The following is a 23636-nucleotide window of genomic DNA, read 5'->3' as shown; positions in this document are numbered from 1 at the left end:
AGCTGGGTGGTCACGTGGGAGTTTGAACCTGGCTTTCTCCAGTCCCAGCCTAACACACTACACTGCACTGGCATCCTTGGTACTGAAAATACTGCAAGCTGAAGTTATTTCTACAGAGAAAATTCTATCAGAATTGATTTATCACTGGTTTCCAAAGAGAAACTGCTACATATATGCTAGATGCCACTCCAGCCCTGCTGAATGAAGCACAGAATGAGGGAATAATTTGGAAGAAATCTGCTTCAATCCCCTGAAGTGTTGTAAGCTATAAACTGTGTGAATAGGCTAAGACATGAAAATAGGACAACAGGGGAAACAAAAGACAGCACGGAAGATTCTGGTTGGGATAGCCAGCACACTTCCTTCAGAACATGAACTTTGAAAAGAAGGTTCAAGAAAAAGAAATGAGGAGGAGGAGGAGAAATAGGCCAGACATCCAGGTGGCTAATGGACCTAAAGGGTGATTCTTTTTGCACCTTGGCTCAGGGATGTGTCAATCAAAAATATCTACATGAGAAAAGAGCTGTCTCTCAAAACATTTCTGAAAAAGTCAGGTTAAGATGAAAAAAGAACCACTTCACATGCATTGCAAGAGCAAAGTGTTCCCTGAAATCATGTGTAATAAATAAACCAAACATCTGAAGGACACGCTGTGTGCTTGCTTACTCCCACTCCAGAGTGCTTGGCACTTTCAGAAAATGCTTGCTCAGTGTTTGCCTTTGAATAATGAAACAAAAACCTGATGGTCAGCAAAGTGAAGTCATTAAGAATAAATCAGCTCTGTTTCCATCCAGAAACCGCTTAATGTTACACTTTGCAGTACACCATTGCAGCCATATTTGACTCTCAGATTGATTCCTTCCCCAGCCCCCTCCACAGCAGTGCACACACAGAATCAGCAAGCTCCCTCCTCCACCCAGCCACATAAATAGGAAGAACGTCTCTTCCGGCTTCCAGTAAGCGTATGTGCAGCTATGACACCTGGTCCTGACCAATGCATAAACATGCACGAGCAAGGCAAAAGCTTGCTGATTCTGCACATTCATCGAGGGGGAGGTAAAGTCAGCAGGGAATGTTGGCCTGCATCCCTTCTGCAATGCACAGTTGTACAGAATCCTACTAGACATAAAACTCCTGTTTTTTGTTTTTTGTTTGCCAAGCATACATTGGAATAGAGAGGACTGAATCCATCTCTGAAATTAAAACAGCCTCTCCACATTTTAAAATTAGCTGAAGTAGGAGAAAAGCATCTGTTTCCTGCAAAACGCTGCTTTAGCTTTTTAGACTGATATGTTTTCTGGCTTTGCTGAGAAAAACATCCTATGTAAATTCTGCAGTGCTTAATTTTCATTCAGTCTAATTTTATTTGTCATGACTGAAGACTGGTGGTTAATTCCATGTGCATTTGAGATTTCTGATCGACATAATCTATTAGAGTTTGCAATGTTTGAAAAGAGCCTTTACTTTGCACCTCTCAACCAGCAGTGTTTTAACAGCAAATGGTAATTCCTCCGTCACTCCTTTAATTAGACACTCAAAAAGTGAGGAATGGCAGTAATGAATGTGAAAGTTCTACACTATTAATAACTCAGCAACTCAACTATATATTTAGACACTTCAAAATGCAACTCCATTCAAGATCAGTAACAAATGCTTTTCAGGGCCAAAGGTTTCTTCAGACTCCCAAATTAGTAAATAAATTTTCAGTTCAACTGACAGACCTGGTATGAACTAGGGCAAATGTCTTTCAAAGCCTTGAGTAATATGTACTAGAATACAGAAGGATTTCAAAATATTTACAGCTAATATCTGAGATACATTGAAAATTTAAAATATTGTCCTTTTAAAAGTAAGCATAACCTAAAAAACATATCTGCTAGAAATCTGCAAGCAAATATTGTCGGAGAATTTTTAATGAAGAAATAGAATGCAACTTGACAAATACTCGTGTCCTGTCCGTTTCTTTAAATTTCAGGCATACAACTTTCATAGCTGTATGGTTTATCTATCCTGCTTTTGTCTGAGCAGCCCTGTTGTGAGCTGTTTTTTCTTCATAGCATTCTCAAGAGCCTGTTTTTCCTTAAGAACATAGGCAAAGGCATGCTGTATCAGAACAAAGATCCATCTAGACCAGCACTCCATTCACATGGTGGCAAAGTAGCTGCTCCCAGGATTCCTCAAGTAGCCATAGTACAAGAACTCCAGTTCTGCAAGCTCTTGTACACAAACATGCTGCTTCTGATAATGGAGGCAGCAAATAGCTAGAAAGTCTTGTAGTCACTGATAGCTTCTCCTCCATGAATTTGTCCAATTCCCTTCTAAAGCCATTTGTGGCCATCACTACTTCCTGTGGCAATGTATTCCATAGCTTAACTATGCACTGTGTGTAGGAGTAGAAGTGAGATAGGACTTACTTTTGTGGAAGCCATGTTGATGTTTTTCAGCAGGGCGTGTCCCTCTGGGTGCTTACAAATACCATTTTTCATAACACTTTTAGCCCATTTATTCGGAAAAGATATTTAGCTTATAATTTCCCAGATCACCCTGTATCCCTTTTTAAAAAGCGGTATTGCCATTTTTAAAAACATGGGCCATTTTCCAGTCCTCTGGTACAGAGGCTGACCTTAGGGACATAGTAAGTATTTTGATAAGAAAGTCAGCAATTTCATATCTGAGCGGTTTAAGAACTCTGATATGGATACCATCCAGGCCTGGGGATTTATTCACTTTCAGTTTGTCAATAAGGTTGAGAATGTCATCCTTTGTCACTACCATCTGCTATATCCCTCAGACTCCCTTCCTAAACTGAATATTTAGCTGGTTTCTTTTTTCTGATATAGTTAAGGAACACTTTATTGCTGGCCATGATCTTGTTAATGTGTGCTCCTCAACATGTTTATTTGCTTCTTTTATTGCCTGCTTGTATTGCACAAGTTTGTACTTCCTTTTGATTTCCTGATCTGGGCAACATGTCCATTTCTTGAAGGAAGGCTGCTTCTCTCTAGTAGCTTCCCTGATGCTACTTCCTTCACATCCCTATCTCTTTCTACTTTCCCTCTTCTTCCTCCATTGATCCTTCCCTCTGGTTCCTGCTTCTAAAGACAGATATATGCTTGACTTTAGCCACTCTGTCTGTCTCCCCTGGTGTGTCTCTTTCCATTTCTGTGTGTACATATGAGTATCTGTGATTGCATGTATGTCTGTCTTCGCAGGATCTGCATTATTTGCAATATTCTATCATGGAAACTTGCCCTTCAGTGCAGGTGTTTATCAACCTTCTAGGATATCAGCAAATGAGCAAATGGCTAGATAGCCTTACTATTTTTAGCATCTTATTTAGAAATTATTGTATACTGCAAAGAACATTTATATCGCTGTTTTGATGCAAGATCATCCTATCAGATTCAGTGGCTTTATAGTATGCCCCATGCTGTCAGGAAGGCACATCACATTAGAGGACAAACTATACATTTAGCAAGGAAAAAACCTCCCAGTTGGGTTAAACAGATTAACCATTCCCTCAAATTAATTCTCAGAGCCATAGAGGCATAATAGGTTCTCAAAACATCATGCATTTCCATTGTATTTCATGATCCTTTCAAGGTCTAACTATCAGGCACTGCACCAACAGCATGAATTTCCTTGATTTATGGCTGAAAACATTTGTCACATAAAAAAGAAGCTCACAGGCCTACAAACACGTGGTGAACTCTCCTGTTGACCTCAGTATCAGTGATTCAAATGCTCTGTCATTCTTGTACCCCTTCCCCCAGCTCCCTGGCCTCTCCCCCCCATGAACTCTTTATTTCTGTCTAACCATCCTTCAGCTAGGAAACAAAGCACCCTGTAGCAGGCTGCCTGAGACTGGAAGACAATACAGCAGCTTCCATCTTGGTCACCCAGGAGAAGGATGGAGAAAGGCTGATAAAGCAGTTCCTCTACAGGAGCAAGAATGACACCATATCCAGCTTTCTAGACCATGCAGGCTCCAGGTTCCCAGGGTGGGGATGTCTTCAGGCAAGGCACCCACAGTATGATCTCTCCTCTCCTTGCCATGGTCGGAAATATACCTTCACTTGCTCCTGCCATGGGCTTTTAGGGCCCATGCCCAGGAGAAGGCAAGGCAAATTTAGGTTCTTTCTTGTGGCTTTTCTTGCTTTTCGTACACTCGTATAGTCAGAGAATGTAGGTGAGCAGGCAGGAATATTATTCAAAGGAGTAGGCAAGAACCCCTCAATGCAGTTCTGACACCAGCTGCAATGCTTAAGTGACCAGTGTTAATGTTCACACAGACGAGCGAGCTCTTTGTACAATTCATTGTGTGCCATGTTTATTGCACTTCTACATTAGGAGACTGTCTGAAGGACCCAGTGGCCTACCAGTTTACCATGAGGACAATGTCTTGAACTGATTCTTGGTGTACATCATCAGATGCTTATTTACCAACTTATTCTTAGATCCTTTTCAGATTTATTTATTTTGAGTATTACAGCCTTTGTCAGAGTAGTACATGCTGGCAGTTATTTTTACTGTATTGTTAAAAGCAGTTATTAGGTTGCTTTCTCATACTGAAACGCTCTAACCTGTGGGCTGATGGCACACTTACTACTTTAATGTCAATGTTAAGCCAACAGAAGGATGTCACAATTTATTGAAGCTGAGCATAGGATCTGATTAACTTACTCAAGTATAAATGGGGTGAAGGTTACCCACAAAAAGCTTTCAGGCATTTGCTAGAAGGAGAACTCTGTTCACAGTTGCTAATCTCTGAGATCCTGTTTTAATTTCAGTTTGACTCACAATAAGGTGGATATCCAAGTAAGGGATTTTAGAGCATCCTACCCGAATAGCTAAAGCAACATAATATTATGTTCTTTCACATAAGGTCACAAGGTTCAATTTTCCTGTTTTTGTCCAGAAGAACCCTGGTGTATACAAAGCTTGATTCATAAGTCCTCCAACTTGAATACTACATCAGTCTTCTTCAAGATGATACCTGCCAGATGTTCTAGACTAGCCTTCCCCAATCTGGTGGCCTTCAGAGGCATTTGGACCATAACTCCCAGAATTCCCATCCAGCAGGGCCATTGACTGGGAATTCTGGGTGTTGCAGTCCAAACATGTCTGGAAGCCTCATGTTTGGGGAAGGCTGCTCTAGACTACAAATATTAATATTCCTGTTCATTGACCTGGCTAGCTAGAGATGATGGCAACTGAATTCCAAACATCTGGAGGGCACCAGGTTGTAGAAGGCTGTTCTACATGCATCTTGAAATGTATGACCCAGTAAGTATCTTTTTCCCACTGTTGTTACACCATGTCTGTGCAGCAAAAAGATGTGGCCAACTGTAGCTCCCTGAAATGTGTACATATTGTATACACACACTGAAAGATTAGCATAAATACTTCTCAGTAGCACAAATCTGCCTTTATAAGGTACAGTTCAGGTGAGCAAAGCTTAAGTTCTTAAACTTTGGATGTGTGAAGTGGCTCTATGATTTGACTCCACTCTTCATTCTCTTAAGAAGAGGTTCACGTTTCAGTGAGTATGAAAAACATTCTTATGCTAACCAGTGCTGGAGAGCCATTTCATCATTTGCATTTGGTGGCTCAGCATTAGCAAAACTAGTACACAGGGGAGACTTAATCAGTCAGGACAGAAATGTATGGCCAGTAAAGGAAGAGAGGAGAAAGGGTATGAGACTAATTAGGAAGAAAAGGAATAAAAACAGATGAAAAGCAAGGGCAACAAGTTCCCTCTTAAAAAACCAAAACCAGAAAACAAAGCTGTAGTGAGTAAATACACCACACATTTATTAAGGCGTTTTAAAAATCCAGATTTCCATATAAAAATGTTCAAGGTAGTTTACAGTATGTAATAATCACAGCAATAACAATATATGTAAATAACAGAATGCAGAAGTTATTAAGACTAAATGAGTAGATGAGCATTAGTTACTCCTGCAATGAAAAAAAGTTTGTGTGCTGTCTTACAACCTTTGTGAGTTTTCTGTTTATTGCTACAGTTTATTTGTATTAAGTCTGCCTTAAGAAATCATGCAGACCAGAAATATTGGAAACAGACTGAGACCATAAAATGTGATGCCTCTGCAAAATTAAGAACTCCATTCATAAGTGATTTTAGACAGGGAGTTATCCTATGGCCCCTAGAGAGCCTCTGAGCAGCCTTAGGATTTTTTGGTTTCCAGAACTGAAGTTATAGACGGCATCGAAGCCTTGAAGTGGAGATCTGGAGTGTCAGTTCCCCGCACTGCCACTTTACAGCCAGCATGGAAGGAACCACACTGACTGCTTTCTAAGGTCCAGAAAGCAATGTCAGAGGGAGGCAGAGGGGGTGTTTGGGAGGGCGGTGAAAGGCAGGGAGACTGGGTAGCTTCAGGATATCAGCCTTCTTGAAGCTGTTCCAAGTGTCCCCTCCCTCCCTCCGAGAGGCTCCAGCAGGATGGGTAAAAGAGCCCATTTAGCAAAAATGCAAAGCAGGTGAATGGGGAGATGAGGGTCACCTCTGCTCTACTTGCCTCTCCGCCTCCAAGTTCAGGGACTCATGGGCATTCCAACAGCATCGTGCCATTATTATATTCATTATCACATCTAAATCTTCAAAATACCCCATATTTTATTTCAGGTAATGCCAGGAAAGCTTACTTATGCTAAACTGATAAACATGCACACAATTCCCCACTCTTCAGGACTGATAACTTTGTGTATAATCATGCTATGGCAGGAATAGCCTTTTGCTAGGATCCTAGCAATTCTAAGATTGCTTTCCCCTCTGTAATCTTTCTCTGCCCCCTCCCTCCCTCCATAAAACAGAAGCTTGACTATATTTATTTCCTATGCGGTCAGAGCAGACAGAAGTCCAGAATGATTTGGCGTTGTGGAAGAAACTGAACCATCCGATTCTGATTAATGATGCTATCCATCCCAGCAGTTAGTAATTCTCTCCTTCACTGCTTAAAGTGGGGAGGGGAGGGGAGTTAATCACTGAATTCATACTTTGCTGTTTTTCTGGAGCATTTTTAGCAGAGGAATGTGCCACTTGGCTGTCTGTGATCAGAGTCCAAGGATGCTGCCATTACCGCCATGCTTACTCCACCAACTGTATGTCCAATGTGCTCCTAGTGTCAGTGGCATGCCATTGTGCAGAAATTTTCATGCAGCTTTGCCAAGTGTATAGCACGACACCTAGAGGCTGGGGTGGTCTTTCCCAAGAAGACTCTACCAGTCAGTGGACATGCACTGCCCAGTCTGGTGTTCCAGCAACTGGGCAGCCTAACTGGATGTGGTCAACCATGAAAAGCATGGCTGCAAAGCCAACACTTTTGCTGAAAAGTGCATTAGCTGCTACACTTCAAATAGAAGTGGAAGTGACCACTGGCATTGATCTGTGCTGGAGCTGTTGAATTTCAGGTCCCCCTGGCTTCCAGTCTTGCCATCTAGGAACCATGGTGCCCTCACTTGGTCCTGCCCACTTTCCCACCAACCACTGATTATGCAAAGGTTTTCTGGCTTCTCTGACATCTTTCCCCCCAAAATAACCCCCTTAAAATTCTTTTTCCTTAGGCTTAGTTATTTAAACTATTTATTTTTTTACTCCTTCCCTTTGCCCTACCCGTTTTGCCTTTGGTTGCCTCTCAGACTGAAAGAGGCAAAACAACCCAGCCTAGTTTGATGGAGCCGGCTTTGCTGGAGTGTTCAGCTTGGGTTGTCTCTCTAGAGGATGGGTGGGGAGCTGTCCTACTCCCTGGACTCTTGGCCACTGCCGGGGCTCCAGCAGCACAGAAAACAGCTTGCTTCCAGACTGCTTAGCAGGGCCTGGAGCTACTGGGACTAGGGAAGGGGGCTCCATTCTGGTGCGACTACTGCGCAGCAACGAAGGACCAGCCCATCTCTCTCCACATTCTGCTGCCAAACACAACAGACCCACTGGGCCTTATAGTAGAACGCACCTTGCTTTTGCACTAGGATACTTGGTGGCTAATTACTGAATTTATTCAGGCTAATTGCAACACAGAAGAACAAACAGGAGAATTGAGCCTGGAGTTTTATGTAGAAAAAGACTGCACTCTTATTGCTGAGTTACACCTCTCCTGTGTTTGATTCTTAATGGATTGCTGGTGCATACATCCAGCGTGCTTGATCCTCACAAGCTACACAACAGACATGCATCAATCTTATATACATAGAAAGTCACTGAACGAATTATTTAATTGGTGCAAAGGGGAGACAACCGCATGTCCTCACAATGGCTTAAACTAGAAGTCTCTCACCCCCCGGTTTAGCCATAGCAGTGGATCAGCTACCTTTGGTATAGTTAATGCATGGCCAGTCCCTTCAATATATCCAGCCATGCCTCTCTTATGCTCATCTTTGCTTCCTAGTTGCTCTTGTTTTAACTCAGTGAACTTTGTAATCCATTTTATTTCTTCACTTCATGGCAACAAAGCATCTTGGTTTATCTCTGATGCCATCCCTTTCCCATTCTTATTCTTGCTGATGCTCCAGAAGCAAGATCATTCAGAGGATGTGTATTTTAGCCTGGGGAAGTTGCTATGGTACCCCACTATTTGTGAACCCCACATATGAATTGTGTTATTCCCTATCTGTTAACTGTTGTATGGACTAAAACAGCTTCAACAGTCATGGTTTTACTGGACAGTATCACTTATGGAATGAATTCCGGCACTCCACAGAAACACAGCACTGCCTGCCGGAAGGGCTCATATGCCTTTAAAAGGGGCTGGATGGACAGAGAATGTTGTGTGCTGTTGGAGTCCTAGAAGGAAAACTGTCCTAACCCCACAGGTCAACCAATTTCTCATAGATCACTTTGTCTGCTGCACTTTGCTGCATGGTAAGAAGCAGAGCTGGTGTGGAGAGAAAACCTGTTTGGTGAATGTTGATTGTCTGCTTCGTTGCCTGTGGAGAGATCAGAAAAAAACACAGTGATAGGGATGTGATCACGGATAGCAGGAACGGGGTCTCCTTGGTGGTCGTCCAAATCTACAGAACTCTCTCCTTCAATCTAGTCCCCTATATTTAGCCTAGCATTTCCTTGAATCATTTTATATTGGGTACTTGTGTTCTGTTTTATTAGATACTTTATATTGAATTATTTTTAATTATTTATTAGTAAGCTACTTTGTGAAGACTTGATCACAAACAGTCGACTAAATGATCTTTAAATAAATACAATAGGGAGTGTACCTCTCCATACAAATTCCTTTGACCTTTAACATCTGAGGAACTAATCAAAAGGCAAGGTTGACTTCTTCACTGTGTCCTTCCACATACAAAATAGATTATCCATTGAGATGTGAAACTGTTCTTTCCTGGTTATAGGTAAAGCATTCTGACTTAGGCAAGCTTTTGACTATATTTTAATTTACACAACGTTGATTCTGCATGGTTTTAGATTTTGAATTTATGCTGTCGTTTTAGAACTATGTAATTTTTAAGCTGTTAGGCACTTCAAATTCATAACAATTTGCTTAAGACAGCCAATCTTTCTGGCAGGAAAGAGTCTGTTTGTAAGTTATTACTGTCCTGTCCTTTGTGAGCCACCCTGAGGCTTTGTTGCGATGGGGGCTGCATAGAAATGTTTTAAATAAATACATAAATAAATAATTTTCCTTTAACTTCAAGATGTATGGTGTATAAGCACCTTTTCCCCGGTACGTCTTTGTACACTTCCAACTTTGAATGGAAGTGCAGAATAACAAAAGAAGCCTTAAGACCATATTACCTGCCAAGTGTTGTTTGAAGAGGCACTTTAGGTGACCACAAAATACAAGAGTTCTTGATTTTAAAGGAAGGAAAGATAGAGTGTAGTCATACATGTACTATGGATTTTTGAAAAGCTGATTTTGATAAATTTGGGACAATGAAGCTAGCAAGAGATTCTAAAAGCAGTAACAGAAAAATATAAAAAATATAAAAGGGCCTCCTTTAGTAACATGCAGATTTTTATTTGTTGTCCTCACCCCTTTTTCTGTATGTGTTTGTGCTTCTACTCTTGTGTTCTCAGCCATTTTTCATTGATGTTTGGTTTTATTGAAGGATTCTATAACTCAAATATAATACATTATAAATATAAAAAAGAAATTTTATTTCTCAGTGTGGAGGACAAAGTTGTAACAGATGACAAGGGCAAAGTGCTCAATTCCTACTGAGGCTCAGTATTTTCCCAACAGCAAGTCTATGACCCACCTGGAAGAAATGAAATACAAACTTGAAGGGTCAGGATTGAAGCTTGAGATTAATAAACGCATGGCCAAAGAACTAATTTCTCTGAATGAGTTCAAATCTCCAGGATCTGATGAACTGCAATCTAGAGTAATACAGGAACTGGCAGAAGAACTTTCAGAATCACTGTGTCCTTGAGAAATCACGGAGGATGGATGTAGTTCCAGATGACAAATAATGTCAAATGTTGTCCCTGGGAAAAAGGGAAAGGGAAAAAAGAAGATCCTGGAATGTACAGATCAGCTAGTGTAACAACAATCCCTGGGAAGATTCTGGAGCAGATAATAAATCAGTCTGTAAGCACCTTGAAGTCAATGGAATAATCAGAAGCTAGCATGGATTTATCATGAACAATTCTTGCTAACTAATCTGATCTGTTTTGATCAGGTAACCTCCCTGGTGGATTGTGGATTCAAAGTTTCTATGGAGTGGATTCAAAATGTGCTTCTTAACAGTTCCTTTTCAGACTGGAGAGATGTAACATACAAGTCATGCCTGGGACCAGTGCTCTTTAACATTTTTATTAAGGGCATGGATGAGAAGGTGAAGGGGATGCATTTCAAATTTACAGATGACACAAAATTGGTTGGGATTGCTAATACTCTGGAAGATAGAAACCAGATTTAACAGCATTTTGATAGGCTGGAGTGCTGGGCTGAAAGCAACAGAATGAAATTCACTAGGGACAAATGTCAAGTTTGGCACCTAGAAAAAAGAAACCAAAAGCATTGTTACTTGGCTCCACAGTGCTGCAAGTGATAAGGATCTTGAAATTGTTGTAGATCACAAGCTGAGTATAAATCAACAGCGTGATGTGGGTGGAAAAAAGGCAAATGTTATTTAGGCTGCATTTAAAAAGTATCACTTCCAAATCATGTGAAGTACTGGTTCCCCTTTACTCAGCACTGGTTAGACCCCTTCTGGAGTATTGTGGCCAGTTCTGGGCACACTTCAAGAAAGATGCAGACAAACTGTAAAAAGTTCAGACAAGGGCAATGAAGATGACTAGGGGACTGAAAACAAAACCCTATGAGAGAGACTGAAATTACTTAGAAGAAAAAAAAATTGAAGGGAGATAGGATAGCACTTTTCAATACAGAAGAGGGCCAGAATCTCTTTTCAGTCATCGCAGAGTGCAGGGCACAGAATAATGCACTTAAGTTACAGGAAGACATCAGGAAAAACTTCCTGATAGTTACAGTAGAACTGTGATGGAACCAATTACCCAGGAAAGTCAAGGGCTCTCCACACTGGAGGCATTCAAGAGAAGTAAGACAATCATCTGTCAGGAATGCTTTAATTTGGAGTCCTGCATTGAGCAGGGAGTTGGATTCAATGGCCTCACAGGCCCCTTCCAATTCTAGTATTCTATAATTCTATGAAGTGGGTACAACTTAGACAGGACAACTCTAAGTTCCATTGATATTACTGGGGATTAAGAAAAACCCCTACCATGTGAATGCCTATTTTCATTTAGCTTAATGTCTAGTTGGCTCACAGATCCTGAAGATGCATTGCCAGTGCTTCTTTTGCCAAAAGAAACTGACATGATAGCTGTCCATGACTTGATGAAGCAGGAATGCTAAATGGGGTAATCTATGAAGATGACATTAAAGAAATCAAGCAGCCTTTTGCCATGATCCATAGATGTGAAATAAGTTTGCATTTGTACATTTGGAAAAAGTGTTCTCTCCCTGCTCCTAAATCAATCTTGTCTTGGCTAAATATTCAATATATAATCTATACTGAATGAATGTCTAATGGCTATAGGAGGATTAATACAATGAGATTGTGAATAATTTCAGATTAATATCTATTAAAACTTCCTTCCTTAGCTCAATATGCAATATGGAATAGTCACAAGGTAATTCTCCTAGTAATTTCAAAGGAACAAAACTTTCCTCTAACTGCACCCACACAGTGTGATTAATATTTACAACTATTTGAAATGCATCCAGTCATTGCTGCCAGCAGCAGTGGAAGCGTGCAACCAGGAAGTACAACCAGAAAGCTGTTCCATTAAGAAGTACTTCATGTTGTGGCGATTTGAGCTACCAGTGGCGCTGCCATCCTGATAACCATGCCAGGTTCACCAATCCTGCTAGTTCATCTGGACCAGCACTGACTGGCACAAAGACTGGCATCCTGAATGTCTTACCCACAGATAAGTGGGGTTGGGATCCGGTATCCACAACACAGCATTTCCGAAATTACTCTTAGAAAACTGAAGTTTCCTTTGTCTTGTTTTCTCTTAATCTCTCCCTACTATTTGCAATGATTCAGATACATCAAACATTTCAGCCTTGCTGCTACCACTCATTCCTCATTTGCTGTACCTTTCACCAGGCCTGTTTAGTTACAGGGGAAGATTAAATGACATTAATTGTTCTATATAGTAGACTTCCTCCTTCATGGATCACTGCCTTGTCATGGCAAAGGGGCTTGTGTAGCTCAATGAAGCTATGAGCTACGCCATGCAGGGCCACCCAAGATGAACAGGTCATAGCAGAGAGCTCTGACAAATGTGATCCACTGGAGAAGGAAATGGCAGCCCACTCCAGTATCTTTGCCATGAAAACCCCATGGACAGTACCAAAAGGCAAAAAGATATGACGCCGGAAGATGAGCTCCTCAGGTCGGAAGGTGTCCAATATGCTACTGGGGAAGAGCGGAGGGCTAGTACTAGTAGTGCCAGAAAGAATGAAGCAACTGGGTCAAGGACATTCAGTTGCCGATGTATCTGGTGGTGAAAGAAGAGTCCGATGCTGCAAAGATCTATACTCCATAGGAACCTGGAATGTAAGATCCATGAATCAAGGCAAGCTGGGTGTGGTCAAACAAGAGATGACAAGACTGAACATCGACATCTTAGGAATCAGTGAACTAAAATGGACAGGAATGGGTGAATTTAATTCAGATGACCATCAGGTATACTACTGCGGGCAAGAATCCCTCAGAAGAAATGGAGTAGCCTTCATAGTCAATAAAAGAGTAGGAAAAGCAGTACTGGGATGCAACTTCCAAAATGACAGAATGATCTCAGTTCAAATTCAAGGCAAACCATTCAACATTACAGTAGTCCAAGTATATGCCCCAACCATTAATGCTGAAGAGGCTGAAGTTGACCAGTTCTATGAAGGCCTAAAACACCTTCTAGAGCACTAGGCCACTCAGGTATGACCTAAATCATATCCCAGATGAATATACAGCAGAGGTGACAAATAGATTTAAGGAATTAGATCTGATAGACAGAGTGCCTGAAGAACTATGGACAGAAGTTCACAACATTGTACAAGAGGTAGCAACTAAAACCATCCCAAAGAAAAAGAAATGCAAGGAAGCAAAATGGCTGTCTGAGGAAGCTTTACAAATAGCTGAGGAAAGAAGGGAAGTGAAAGGCAAGGGAGAAAGAGAAAGATACAACCAATTGAATCCAGAATTCCAGAGAATAGCTAGAAGAAATAAGAATGCCTTCTTAAATGAACAGTGCAAAGAAATAGAAGAAAACAATAGAATAGGGAGGACCAGAGATCTCTTCAAGAAAATTGGAGATATGAAGGGAACATTTCATGCAAAGATGGGCATGATAAAGGACCAAAATGGCAGGGACCTAACAGAGGCAGAAGAGATTAAGAAGAGGGGGCAAGATCACACAGAAGAACTATACAAGAAAGAGCTTAACGTCCCTGATAACCACGATGGGGTGGTCACTGACCTCGAGCCGGACATCCTGGAATGTGAAGTCAAATGGGTCTTAGGAGGTCTGAGCAACAACAAAGCTAGTGGAGGTGACAGCATTCCAGCTGAGCTATTCAAAATCTTAAAAGACAATGCAGTAAAAGTGCTACACTCAATATGCCAGCAAATTTGGAAAACTCAGCAGTGGCCACAGGATTGGAAAAGGTCAGTTTACATTCCGATCCCAAAGAAGGGCAATACCAAAGAATGTTCAAACTACCGCACCATTGCACTCATTTCTCATGCCAGCAAAGTTATGCTCAGAATCCTACAAACTAGGCTCCAGGAATATGTGGACCGAGAACTACCAGAAGTACGTGCAGGATTTCGAAGAGGGAGAGGAACTAGAGATCAAATTGCCAACGAATGCTGGATCATGGAGAAAGCTAGGGAGTTCCAGAAAAACATCTACTTCTGCTTCATTGACTATGCTAAAGCCTTTGTGTGGATCACAACAAATTGTGGCAAGTTCTTAGAGATGGGAGTACCTGACCATCTTATTTGTCTCTTGCAAAACCTATATGTGGGTCAAGAAGCAACAGTGAGAACTGGACACGGAACCACTGATTGGTTCAAAATGGAGAAAGGCGTTCGGCAAGGCTGTATACTGTTGCCCTGCCTATTTAACTTATATGCAGAGCACATCATGAGAAAGGCGGGGCTAGATGAATCACCAGTTGGAATTAAGATTGCTGGGAGAAATATCAACAACCTCAGATATGCAAATGATACCACTCTCATGACAGAAAGTGAACAGGAACTAAAGAGCCTTTTGATGCGGGTGAAGGAGGAGGGTGCAAAAGTTGGCTTAAAACTCAACATTAAGAAAACTAAGATCATGGCATCCAGTCCTCTCACTTCCTGGCAAATAGATGGGGAAGAAACGGAGGTAGTGACAGATTTTATTTTCCTGGGCTCCAAGTTCACCACAGATGGGGACTGCAGCCAAGAAATTAAAAGACGCTTGCTCCTGGGGAGGAAAGCTATGGCAAATCTAGACAGCATACTAAAAAGCAGAGACATCACCCTGCCAACAAAAGTGCATATAGTCAAGGCTATGGTTTTCCCAGTTGCAACGTATGGCTGTGAAAGCTGGACAATAGGGAAGGCTGAGTGCCAAAGGATTGAGGCCTTTGAATTGTGGTGCTGGAGGAGACTCCTGCGAGTCCCTTGGACTGCAAGGCGATCAAACCAGTCAGTCCTAGAGGAGATCAACCCTGACTGCTCTTTAGAAGGCCAGATACTGAAGATGAAACTCAAATACTTTGGCCACCTAATGAGAAGGAAGGACTCCCTGGAGAAGAGCCTAATGCTGGGAACAATAGAAGGCAAAAGAAGAAGGGGATGGCAGAGGATGAGGTGGCTAGATGGAGTCACTGAAGCAGTTGGTATGAGCTCAAGTGGACTCTGTGGGTAGGTGGAAGACAGGAAGGCCTGGAAGAATATGGTCCATGGGGTTGCGATGGGTCAGACACGACTTTGCGACTAACAACAACAATAGTAGACTTCATTTGCTGTGCGTTAGACAGAAATGAAATAGAACAGCTCCAACAGTAAAATTGCAAATTCAGCTGGAACCTAGCAGTGAAGAGGCACCCTTCCAATTTTAGAATAGGCATCTAATTTAAAGGGTTTCAAAGGTACTTGCCGAGATTGTGCTGTTAAAGCCTTTTAATTGAATCACTTATTAAACCTCTTTAATAGATCCCTACAAGCACCTTGAATGTAGGTTCCACCATAAACTGTTCTATAAACACAGGGCTAGTATTATTTCTAATGGATCAGGGCATTTTCTCAAACACCCTTTTCCTGAAATCTGAAAAGCCCCATTTGAAAATGATGTAGAAGAGTAACAGAGTTAATGTTTGATGAGGTTAAATGTAAGATCAATGGAGGGAGAAAGGCCAGTGATTAACCATGAGCAGAAAACAGTGCCTCCTTAAGCAATCTATCAATGGGATACTTTGAAAAGGATTAAAATTGATTCATTGCAAGACATAGTAATGGGTTCCGGAGGAATAAAACGTGGTAATGGCAAAGTGTAACCAAATAAAGAAAGTTGACACCTTGGAGGATATATTTACTTGTTCTTTGAATCTGCTGTCCTACTTGTTGTTCTTACAAGGCTGATACATAAAAATGACAGCTTTAGTGTACACTGCACTGTTTACGAAGATGTACACATTTACTCTGTGTGCATTTGTGTGTATAAATTTACTAAACCATGGCCCGTCAAATGGTGCTGACATATTCAACAAGCTGAACTAGCTTCAGCAATATTGGGTCAGCTTCTTCCAGAAAATGATCTTCATGCAGTGATACTATGATCATCTATTCTCATATAATGATGCAGGAGCCATATGTTAATTGTTAACATAAGATTGTATAGCAATACATGATTCTTAAACATCTTTTTACTACAGGGGAGAGGAAACTTATTCCCAGAGGAAAAATTCTGCACTCTGGCATTCTGCAAATGATCATATATTTTCTACTCGTCCCACCCACTTACCTCAACCATTGTTTTAGTAGCTAGCCAGTTTTAGTGAATTATCTTTCCCATTCTAAAAGGTTGAAATGCTTCTCCAAAGGCAGTAAGAACTTTACTGTAAAATATATTGGTACTTTTGCCTTCCTCCCTTTACCTTGAACATTGCTCTCTTTTCTTCAAACCCATCAACAGCTATAATGAGCTTCTGGGAGCTTCTTCTCAGGCCGACAGTGGTTCAACACCCCCATTTCATAGGTGGTACAACAGACCTATTAAAAAGTCAGCTTACACACTGTACATTACAAGATTATGAAAAAAGGTATTGGTCACCACAGTAATTTCCTTTCAAGAATTGTCTTGGGAAGAAAAAACAGCAGCAACATATAACTAATGAAATAATGTGACCCTACCTATTGTTGTCACATCCTTGGCAAGCTATTCCTTGTAAGAGAATAACTGTTGACTGCAATGGGGTTATTTTTACAGGTTTCTCTTACCACAGATATATATATATATATATATTCATAATTGTTTAAATTAAATTGTTGCAACTTTCATAGCTGCTGTATTTGTGAGTATAGAAAAAACTAATCTTACAAATAAACATTTGAGTTGATTTTCTTGTTATAATATTCCAATGACACTCTACCCTATATTGATCTAAACAGTACAGGTAGAGTCATTTCCATTACAACTATATTCGGCAATCTTTGGAGTAGCATACAAAATAACTGAATAGTTTGCAAACAAATAGTTCATTGTTTTTATGGTAAAACTCACAACCATTTGATTTCCTTCTTAACTCTTGTTTATGATCCTGGTCTAATAACTGAATTAATGTCTAATGCTTGAAAATACTGAATCAAATCCTTAGAAAAAATATGAAACTGTAATTCCAATGCTGAAACAAGAATTTTGCATAAAGAAAATTAGCATGAAGTATTAGTGTTCTTTTTACCTAACCAGTATACAAGAACCACAGTTAGAGTGACTCACAGATGGACACATTTGTTGTTGTTTTCATGATCTTTTGCAATGTGTTTGATGGTTTCCACAGCCTTGTTTAAATTCAAGCAAAGACCTTTTTGCACCAGCTCTGTAGGATTTCATTTACAAGTTGTACATTTAATTCTCCATAGCAGATGGTGATGAGTGGGTGAAGTGCTGTATATTTGTGACAGATTCCTTAGCCTACAACATTAATTAAGTGCTTCATACTGAGACTTAAAATCAGAATTGTATTATTTGTTAGAAACCAATTCTTATGAATTTAAACATAAAAACGGGTGTTTCAGTATTTTATTTAACAAGTAAATAAATCTAGTCATGAGTTCCAGACTAAAACGCTACTGCTGCTGTATATAGGAAATATGCTTGTAAATAAGTATCATATTTTCTGCTTGAGCATTAGTTTTTCCAGATGTTGCTATGAAGAAGGTTGCTAAGGAAATTAATCAGTGCACAATTATACACAGTACAATGGAGACCTCAGAGTGCTTATGTTTTCTACAAGCTTCCAAATCCTACAGAGATCTTTGAAAGAATAAATCAAATGTAAAAAGGAAGACAATCACTTGCTTTTTACAGAGAACTTAAATGATCTTTAAAACAATTAGATACTATCAATTCTAAATGCATAGTTAAAATACTGCCATACTAGTAGACCAACAGGTAGTCTAAGCAAGAGCTTAGCTTCCAACAGTGACCAGCACTGAATAGGCCACAGAAAAGTATACAAAAAGGAATACAAAACAATGGGAAGCAGCAGCTTTTATAATCAATTTTCTTCCTTCTACACCTGAAACATGTTCTTAAATCCAAGATGTTCCTGAACTACCTCATCATTTTAAAGTGCAATTTTCTGTGCCATAACTCCACATTCTATACAATCCAACAGAATACACTTTGCACAATCAGACTTTGGTAATCTTAGGACATTGTAAGCAATCCACATTGCTACAACTATTAATAGGGAAACATTCAAAATGTCAGAAAGAAATATGAATGTGGGATTATTAGGTGAAAATAGTAGGCAGGAAGGACTGACTTAAGATAGGGGAAACACAACTATAGAAAAATTGATTAATGGTAATAAACACAGCTTTCTCCACTCAAGGCTGGGAAGATGCCCAGACCCAATTCCTTTCCAAGTGTATCAAAGAAAGCTAATGAAAGATGAAATAAGTTATTCAGTTCTGAGCTTACGGATCAATTCCATTCATATGAAAGGTGATTCAAAAGTAAAATGACTGAACATATATGTATCATAACTAAAATCAGCCTTCTTACCTAAGAAAGGTGCCCACTGCAGAAATGTCAGTATCAGGTCCCAGTGGAGATCTAGCAGAGGTGGAGTTCAGAATGGTCTTACTGTACTAGGTAAGCAGACAACTGACACAAGCTTGTCACAATTCAGGGGTTTCAATAGCACATTGTCAGAAATTCATCTTGAGATCAATAGTGAGATATGATTAGATGGCTTGGAAGTTGGGAAAATTCAAGACCACACATAGGCAAAATGCATGGAATACAAGGCTAGAGATTAGAGAGACCACCCAAGAGTGGTCTAGCAAGCTTTCAGGACCAAAATTGGGCATTTACAGAAGTCCAGGGTCAACAAGAACTAGCCACCGTCTTCATGGGCAAAACTGGTGGCAATGTGTCTTCAGAAAGCAGTCTTCTGTGAAGTATACCTGTGTCTCTGAACTGCTATGTACTGAAGACTGGCAAGAGTGTACTGCAACAAATCATTTTGTAAGTTTCCGATCAGACCCAGCTAATTACAGTCAAGTCAGTATACCTTCTTCAAAGCTAACATTCTTTAACATGGAAAACAATCCTGCTGCAAGAAATCAGCTCTCACAAAAGGTAATCTTGCTTCAGACATTGCAAACATCTTCAAAAGGGTTACAGGGTATGTAACTATAAGTGACTCCATTGGAGCACCTATATTCCTGAGTTTTGACAATATACAAGATTAAGAAGGCTCTAAGTTGCAAAAACCCATTGCACGGCATACAACAAATTATTTTTACCATTTGGTAATTTAAATTCTTGCAAAAAGAAATGGCTTGTTGCAAGTTCTGAAAAACTGCAGGTCATCATGTAACTCACCAATACTTCTCGCCGCCCACAAAGCTTGGCCATGACATACAAGTATTGTAGTTGTACGAGGTATGTATTTTCAATTAGCAAGAGAAGTGAAAGAAAACATAGAGCAAGTATTTGTATTTAATGAGATGCTTAATATATTTTTTTAGAAAAAATGTACTCACTATGAACAAAGTGAAAGAACTCATTTAAACACCAAATGTATTTCAAAATACTGCACTACTCTTTTTAGAAGTATGGAGGCAAATGCAGTGAAATCTAGGTTGACATAAAAAACTCCAAGTTGTAAATGGCCATGCATATATTCAGCAGGCATTACTGTTGCATAACCTATGTTTATTTCAGTAAGGTCTGGAAGTCTCAGGGAAATGGACCAATTTTGTGCAGCCACTAACTCATGATTTCTGCCAGCAAGAGAAAATAAACAAAGGATTATTTGAATTTATGTTAAATTTGACTGTAAGGGGGGAACCCTCCTAGCCCTTCAGTTTGTTTAAGTACAGATGTTCAAGTGATTGCACCAAGTGTTCTTTCTCCCCCTCTGCAGGTCCAGGCATTTACAAATCATTCAAATGCTCAGTGATTCATGTCTGAACTTAATCCAATAACGAAGTTGAAGGTTATAGCTGGGTATTTATGTTAGGTCTACCAGCTCCTACACAGAAAAATCCCATTATGTTTCAGATTCATCCTATTGCTGGTTCTCTTTGGGTATCTGTAAGAATGGATGAGAAATTTGTTTCAATCTGTTATGAGTAGGATGGTTTCACTTCATATCTCCTAGCACTGAACACAGGCTCAAATGCAACATGTGTCCTGAAGTCTGTACATTTCTGAGCTTACAAAAAGATTTGTACAACAGAAATGCATTCAATAAATGTATACATTTGAAAATGCACAGCCATACAGAAGAAAACACACACAATTTTCTGCTCAGGGAAAAAACCTTATACTTTGAAGTGTGTACACGTAGGACTGAAATATATATATTGAAGAACTCTGTTAAGCTTGAATTTTCCTAAATTGCTCATCTGTATTTTCTTTTTCTAGGGGATTCTGTTTTTTACCTATACTGGTGAATTATACTGATACTCTACATAGTAGAAGTAACTTATCTACGATTGTGAGTGTGATCACTTAACCAGGGATTCAAGAAAGGTGCCTCGAACCTTGGATTTGTGCCTTCAAAGATTACATTCAGAGGCTAAGATCATTTAAAGTATTGTGTTTCTGGGATCATGTAAACAAGTTTTCTAATGCTGTTTAAAACTTTGGATTTACTATAACTTGCATTTGTATAATTCAAGTAAAGCTGTAAAATCAACGTCAAGATTGCTCTTCCTCATTATGAGTGCAAAGGATGCAATGAACCTGGACAAATCAGGAAGGGACACAGGCTGTCTGATACCACCCAGCTGTGGCTAAAAGAGGGAACTACAAGACAATTAGTCAGATGAAGTAGGAAGTCTCTTAAGAATAGGCCAGAGCAAATCACTCTCTTGCACTTTTAAATGCTTCCAGATCAAGCTCTTTCACTTATCTAAGTAACAAAAGGACGTGCTGCTCAACTCTGTGAAACCAGCTTTTCTTTTCTCCCACCTCTGCCTTGGCTTTTTCCTTCTGTCAGGTTGACAAGGGCAGAGTGGGACACCTTTGAAAGATCTTTTCCAGCAGCTATATTGTCTATTTGCTTCTCATCACTGGAAGATGCAAGAGCACTCACTGTCTGTCAAATTATTCCTGCCGATTCAAGGCAATGACACCAGATCAGCCTCTGGTCCCTGAGTAAGATGCAAGTCCTATCTTTCTATTCAGCAGTAAAGTTCTCTATCAAGCAGAGTTTGAAACAGCTTCCCATTGCTGGAAAGTAAGGATCCAATGGGTAAAAGCCCTCGTTCCTAGACATAGCCCATCAAGCCCAATTATAGCAGCACTGACACAATTTTTAAAAATCAGAGATTGCTTCACAATAGCCAAGCAGGCCTAGTTACAAAACAAAATGCATGCATTACAATGGATAAAATGGTACCAGTATTCAAATAAGGGAAGCTACAGGATTAGGAACTATTTAGATACATATGATGTAGCTGTAAAGACACCTGAACACATTTAAAAATATGGCAAGTCTGTAGCCATTCTACATACTCTCATTTATTGTCTGGACAATTTAAATACAAGTAATTCAAACACAGCAAAATTATGAAAAAGAACATTTACAATACTTTCCCTCAGAAATGATCTAAACTAGCAAGTAAAACATGACGTCATACATCAGAACTAAAATGTATAACTGCCTGTACCTAAGATTTTTTTAAAAATAATTCAGATTGCAAGCACATTGTAGAGAAATGAATCTGGCATGCCTTCCCCACTAATGCTTAGAAGTTGCATTAAAACTTTCCCAGCAAACTGCAGTCATTCACATCAGATAATGTGGAAAGGTTTCCCCCAAACATTGAATGAAGGAATTGTCTTTTGTTTGAAACCAAAATAATTTTTAAATGTACATGAACTGATGAAATTTAGGCTGCAGCCTCTGCTTTTCAATATTGGTCTACTCTGCCTGCCTTTTCAGTGTGGAAAATAAAAAAGAATAACCAAAGCAGAAGAGTATTTGGTTCGCATGCAGTTATTGGATATAAGCATGGAAAAAAATACACAGAATAAGCACAGGTTATAAAGAACCATAACGTTTTATTACCATTAAGACTAAACTGGTATTGAAAAGATTTTATATAACAAGACAAGAAAAGCAATAGCAAATTTAACTATCAACTAGATTATGCATAGCGAGTAACTGTTTCTAGTACTCAGGGAAGAGCATGACCTTGTTTGTTTTAAATATATAACCATACAAAGCACAAACATACGAAAAGGATCAGTGCACTGGAAATGGGAGAGCACTCCCTCAGTCATTTTGTTCCCTTAGCTCTGTTTCCCCCAATCTGAATTACATTAAAATAAAGACCCAGTTGTTGTTTTTTCTACTGTGCAGTAAGAAAAAAATATTCACAACAAACATGACAATATATCAAACAATATTTCTACACAGGTTACCTTGATACCTCTTGCCACTTTAGTATCATAAGAAAACATTTTAAGACATATACAAACAAAACTAGCAAAGTGTTACAACTTAGAATAAGTTAACCAAAAGAAAAAAATAACTTTATATATATATATATATATATATATTTATATTATATATACACATACACACACAACAAAATGACACAATAATATGCTTCTTCCCATAGTTTAAGTAAACAAATAAGTAGACTAGCCAAACTAGCAATATCTGATTTTGGCATATGCGTCACATCAGCAATTAAATAAATAAGTGTTTCAAGCAACATAAAGAGTGTTTCAAATGTGCCAACACAGCCCAATTTATATCAGTATGGGCTAGAAAGTGAATCTGAAAATTCTTAAAGAATTTAAAGCAAATGTACTTTTTTCTCTAAACACATTACATTGAACTATGATACTAAGATATGTAAATAATTTTGTAGCACCTACTGCTCAAACAAAGGAAGTTTTTGATTAAAATTAATTTTTTTCCAAAACTTTTGTTCTGCTGATATCCCATACTGATGACTTAAAGAAAAACCATCCTGCAACTCATCTCCTTGCTTTTGGGTTTTGACTGTGGGTAACTGTGTGCCTGGGAAGAACACTCTCCCATTCTGTAGTTAATATTTTTATTACATGCTATGAAAAGATACGAAGATCATCTGTTTGTAGCCCATCCTTCAAAAAACAATCTACTTAATCCAGTTTAAAACACACATCTTGATCTCTAAAAAGTTACCAGTGCAGTATGAACATGACAAAGTTGTCAATTTCCCCTAAATTAGCCAGTCAAAATATTTTTTTCTCAAATCCAGATTCTCTTGTAAAAATTCTTTATATTTTATAAAAATAGATTTTTCTTGAAACCCATTTTCAGCAAAGAGACCAACTCTTTGGCAACATTGTTAATGTTATTTAAACTGTTATGTCATCAGGTATTCCCCCTTTTACCCTATCC

The sequence above is a fragment of the Varanus komodoensis genome, unplaced genomic scaffold (assembly GCF_004798865.1).
Source record: "Varanus komodoensis strain SLA01 unplaced genomic scaffold, ASM479886v1 scaffold20_1, whole genome shotgun sequence".
Classification (NCBI taxonomy): domain Eukaryota; kingdom Metazoa; phylum Chordata; class Lepidosauria; order Squamata; family Varanidae; genus Varanus; species Varanus komodoensis.
This window is presented reverse-complemented; position numbering follows the sequence as displayed.